The sequence below is a fragment of the Onychostruthus taczanowskii genome, unplaced genomic scaffold (assembly GCF_017590055.1).
Source record: "Onychostruthus taczanowskii isolate IOZ18803 unplaced genomic scaffold, ASM1759005v1 scaffold5, whole genome shotgun sequence".
NCBI lineage: Eukaryota > Metazoa > Chordata > Aves > Passeriformes > Passeridae > Onychostruthus > Onychostruthus taczanowskii.
Genome location: NW_024502568.1, coordinates 18314060 through 18320059, shown reverse-complemented (window position 1 = coordinate 18320059; position 6000 = coordinate 18314060).

The following is a 6000-nucleotide window of genomic DNA, read 5'->3' as shown; positions in this document are numbered from 1 at the left end:
ATTCAGTTGCTACTGCAGGGTACAGCTCAAAGTATGTTCATTTATCAATGCTGTGTGCTTTTTTAGAGGGGAAATCATGGAAAACTATTTTGATTTTCAGAGTTGTGTTCACTAAGAGAAAAAAATGAAGAGAGCTGGAGAGGGATTTTGGGCAAGGGCCTGTAGTGCCAGGACAAGGGGAAATGGCTTTCCACTGCCAAAGGGCAGGGTTAGATGGGATATTGGGAAGAAATTAAATATTATCACATAATCCAAAGCAGGAATGGGATGAAGCCACGCAGAGAAATGGAAATGGGGTAGAAAATCAGTAATTTAGATGTGAGGTGCTGATGTTCATCAGCCTTAATTTACTAATGATGGCTTTTCCTAAGATTTAACCTCATCCTTAACATACAACCCATACTGAATTTTCAAAATCAGTGCTAGCCTGATAATCTCTTCCCAGTATAAATAAATTAATCATTAAATGGAAATAATGTGTGGATTTCCATCTCTGGGTTTGCTGCCCAGTTTAGCACTGCCACTGGTGCTTCTTCCTCATGACAAATTCACAGTGATGAATGTACCAAACAGGCCATAATATTTCTAAAAATTACACCTAAATTGGATGGAGAGCCAAGGCAGTACACTACAAAAATATTTGAGCAGGAGAAATATTTGAAGGAAGATGAAGGAAATGTTAAAGAAAAAGATGGTGATGAAGAAAATTATGAAAATTAACAAAGTGATGAAAGAAATGATTGAGAGAATGATGAAATAAATAATGAAGATGAAGAAAAATATGATGAAAATTAAGAAAATGTAAACAATGGTGAATAAAATGGAATAAATGGTGACAATGAAAATATGCAAAAAAAGATGAGGAAAATGATGAAAAAATGGCAGAATGACTAACATTAAGAAAAAAATTACAACGATTAAGAAAATTATGAAATAAATGATGGGGATGAAGAGGAAGAAAAGATGAGGAGGAAGAAAAGCTTTCACATTTCTCAACCAGAGCCACCCCAACAGGCTCCCTGCAGCCGGATCCCGCTCGCAGGTGGAAAAGCCGCTCGGACGCCGGCGCAGAGCTGCTGATAAATCTAATCCTGAAGGATTGGAAATGAGGTAAAAGAAATTCTGATGAAAATTATGTACATGTACTTTGACAAGCTCATAAACACTGCAGCCATGATAAGTTTTCTTATTTTTTTTTTTAAGACCCGACACAACTGTGTAAGCCCAAACTCTAATTTTTACAGCCCTCGGTTTGGAGATCTGTCATTGGGAGATATAATGGAAAGAATAATTGCCTGGTGGCTGCACAAACAGGAGATGTGTTGTCAGGCTGCAGTTTGGAGGCTACATCTGGCTTCGGAAATGATTGATGCTGTCTCTGTGTGTGATTCAGGAAACCATTTTTTCTCCTTTCTCTCTTTTTTTTTTTTTTTTCCCCTCCCCCTGCTAACACAACCACCACTCCGAACCTTCAATTAAATCAGTATTAAAGAAAACTTTTGATTTATTCCTCCTGCACCGCGGTGCTGCGGCTGGGCAGCGCGCGGCCCTCGCGGCCGCGGCGGGCACGTGATTCCGATTTGAAATTAAAAAGTCATGTCTGAATAACACAACAGCATTCTCATTTCCTAATACTCTGCTTTTTACTACTTTGCATTCAACTGTGAAAAGTCTTTTAAAACTCTGAACAGCAGTAAAACTTGAATGAATTTTTGACCCATTATTGCATAGCGGGTGCGCTTTCCAAGTTGGAGAGACTGCCAAGTTCTCCCCACCTAATATTTCCACTTTAATTGTGCCACTTGAGAAATTTACGTGCCTCAAAATATGGCATGAATCTTACGCTTATTGCAGTATCATTAGCAGCAACATTTAAGCAACATCTGTGTGCTATAGAACTAATTGAAGTAGCAGAAGTGGCAGCTGTAAATCCACAGGAAGATGGCAGTTTGCACCCAGCACTGCTGAGTTAGCGGGTAACTGTCAGCCTGTTCCTGCAATCTGCTCTCGAGGACTACGGTACAGGCACACAATGTCCAAAAAAATACAGCGAGGAGGCTAATGATCCTATTAACCACTTTGCTGCACCAATTTGGCTGTTTTTCCAGTTTCCTTGTTGGATTTCATTATATATTTCACTGTTCCAGTAAAAAAGTCCAGTACGAGATGTGCTCGCTTACTTAAGTGGGGGAAGCTCCTGCTCGGTTGAATCAACACACAAAACCGTCTTTTTTCCTTTAAAATTCCACCTATTTCACCGCCTTTCCCATTGTTTAATTTTTCTTCATCACGCACGCCTGGGTGAAAAAGAACTTTTCCCAACTGTTAATGCTGGTATTTAAAGCAATGACATTTTCCTCCCCGGGATGTAACATTTCCAATAATCAATAAAGCTGGAGGCAGAGGAGGGGAGGAGAAAAGTCTTTTTTTTAGGTGCGAGGGTGGAAGCACATCTTCATCGGGGCCGGGAATGCCGCGCGTGGCCGGCAGCACGCCAGCCCGGGCCCTGATTGCACTAATTGGTGATTACAGAGGGAGGAAGGTGCTTCAAGCAGCATGTCCTGGAATTACTGACTAATCCAGGCACGGGGTTCACAGGCGCTCGGAGCGGCGCCGCTCCTTCCATCTTCCTCTGCACCTTGGGTGGGGAAGAGCAGGTTCAGCAGCCCCGCAGCGCTCACACGGGCACGGGGCATGGAATTAAAGAGGAAGCAGGAATGGTTTGGGGCCAGGGCAGTGGGGTTTTGGAGGTCACCTCGAGGTGCATCCCCCCACTGTTGGCCACCTCCATCCCGGCCACGGCGCGGCCCCGGGGAGCCGGGAAGGCGCCGCTGGAGCGCTTTTGCCATGATCTGTTTGCCAAGAGCCCAAGTTCATTAGAGGCCCAGCACGTCTGCAGGGCCACCATGTGACAGGCTGGGAGCCACCGGAATTTGTTGTCTTAATGCACAAGTACTCGGGGACTGGACTGATAAGGAAAAAACTGTTTGGAATCTGCTGCTCTACACGCTCAGGGTGGCACGGGCCAGCGTGATATTGAAAATCAATAGTCACGTGGTGGTTTAAAGGTTAGAGGTCCCCTGAATTAACTTTCTAGTACTAAATTACCAGATCTATTTATTTATTTATTTACCTATCTGCCTCCTTATTTATTTATTTATTTGTTTCCCCTTTTGCAGTGACTGAGGGGGGGTTGCACTGGCTTTAAAGGGGCACAGTCTGCACCTGGAGCCAGGAAACAGCAAAACCTTTTAATATTTGGTGTGAGGATTTAACTGTGAGGATTTTAAGCATGAGGAAATTTAGAAGACACAGAGCAATGTCCAAAATGGCAATGAAGCCAGGAGCATTGGTAGTGGCCTGAAAATTAAAATGCTGCTTCAGTCTTTTAACTCACATCTGTATAGTGCCTGCATTTGTGCTTTGTAGAATATTTAAATTAATCCCTCTTTTATTAGTAACAGTGTTTAGAAAATGTAAAGGAATGGTATTATTTACAATATTTATTCATTAGGAATGAACAGATAATATTGTCACAAATAAACTGAATGACTAGAGTCAAAGCTTGTGAAGACATAACATTGCTTTTCACCAGTGAGCACAGCACTCTCCCAAGGACTGCTCCAGTGTGTAGCTGCTCACACCTGGAAGCACACTCATGACAGGTCTTTAGTTTCTCTGCTTTCAGGTACTGCAAAACCCATATTGTGCCTTTTTTAACTGAATAGATTTCTTATTTAATTTATTCCAATGTTTCCCTTCCCCTTGTTTTCATTCCCCAGGTACATGGGCAGCTGGATTTTCAATATTGTCAAATACCCTGAACTGGAAGGGGCCCGCAAGAATCAGCAAAGTCCCACTCCTTGAATATTGGAATATTGAATATTTGCAGCCTGGGTTGGTGTTCTTCAGAAGGGCCAACAGGGATCTGGGTCCCAGCTTCCCACTGGACACCGTGGCTGTGGGAGCTTTGGGATTTGGCAAACCCCCTGAGGGGCTTGGGCATTAACCTCCTTGGCAGATCCCGGGGTGGGTTGGGCTGGAAGAGACCTTGGATCCCAGCCAGTGCCACCCTTCCATGGCAGGGACACCTCCCAGTGCTGCAAGCCCCAGTGTCCAACCTGGCCTGGAAGTGGCAGCAGTGCCAGGGGCTCTGGTGGGGGTCCCCAGGATGCCCCACATCCCTTTTCCATGGAAACATCCCAGGGGCAGCCCCACAGTGCTCCAAGCCCCAGTGTCCAACATGGCCTGGAAGTGGCAGCAGTGCCAGGGGCTCTGGTGGGGGTCCCCAGGGTGCCCCACACCCCTTTTCCATGGGAACATCCCAGGGGCAGCTCCGGGTTCTGTCCCTTTGTGCCACCTCGGGTGACCGCGGGGAGGGCAGATCTGGAGCAGCCACCGAGGCTTTGAAGCACCAGGTGTGGCAGGAAAAAAACACTTCCAGGAATTTTAGACACCGCAAAAGATTTTTCTTTCTGGGTCAGGGACATTTCTGCAAAGCCTTTTTTCTAGAAATTCTGGAAATACTTGGCTGTTTTAAGATTTATTGATTGCTACAGCTTAAATCTAATTTTCTCTTATCACAGTGTGTCCGTATCCATGTGTGCTGTCCCAGCCAGGAAGGGACACCCAGGTGCTGCCACCAGCAGGGCACTGGAGCTGAGCCAGGGGCACAAATAAAGTCCAAAATAAGGGGAAAAATCCAGCATAACAACTTAGGTGTCATTGCTGGACTAAATGAAGCACCTCTAAAAAAATTTCCAAACTACGTACTGTAGGATATTTCCAGAGAAATACCAAGTGTCTTCTTTCAAAATTAATTTTTTTTAATTTTAAATTTTTATTTATATGATTAGTTATTTTATTTATATTATTAGTTATATATAATTTAATATGATCATTATTATTAGTAATGTCAGCATATTTCGATATATAATATATCACACATTAATTACACATTATAATAGAATACAATGCAATACAGCATAGTATAATGTAAATATTATAAAGGAATGTTTAAATTAAACTGTAAATATTTTAAAAATGAAAATCAAACATAACCTTCTCAGCTCTGGAATCTTCAGACTCCTGTTCATCAGTGTCAGACCCATCCCTGCCATGGCCACCTCCAATTTCTGGGTTTTTCCAGGTGGGTTCCCCCTGCTCACAGAGGCTTTGAATACACAATTCCAAAAATCCAACCTAAAGCACACATTTTGATAAATAAACAAATAAAAGGATGAACACGAGGTTGCAACTAATACAAATCTCCTGGTGCTCAGAGTCTGCTCAACCTCTACACAATTTTACCTGTACAAAGAGCCCTGGCTACACAGTGTAGGATCCATGTACCCACAAATTCCCACATAAATGGAATTATACCAGGAGTATAAACCAGAAAACCATCACTTGAAGGCATAACATGAACCAAGATTCCCTAGTTTGCACATGCACAAAACGACCCTATAGAAACGTTAAGATTTATTTTTTACAACTGTCGCTTTTAACTAGCACACAACTCCCCTAATGTTTATTTCTGCCAGCAATCTTATTAATTCCCATACTACTTCTGGACCATGCTTGCACTACAGAAATAATTTTAATTGAACATTTATTAAAATAAATGCTTTGTCAGGATATCCCCACTCCATCTGGCTGCACTGGGCAGGCATTATTTCCTGGATGTGTCTGCTTTATACAACGTCTTCTCCCACAGCTCTCGCTGACGACCAGAGCTGATGATTAGATTGGGGTGGCTTTTGCCCAGCAGTGTTTTGTGCCACAGCCCTCTCTGTCTCGTGGCCATGAGCTCACATCCATGCTCTCCACAGGGCTCTTCCTCCTCTGCTGCACAGAACGGGGTTTATTTGGGAGCGACATCCACAGCCCACCAGGCTGACAAAAGGCAGAGGTCTGCTATAAATAACCCACCCTGCCAGGCTGCACGAGCTGTGCTTGGTGGTTTTGTTTTTGTTTTTTTGTTGGTTTGGGTTTTTTTGG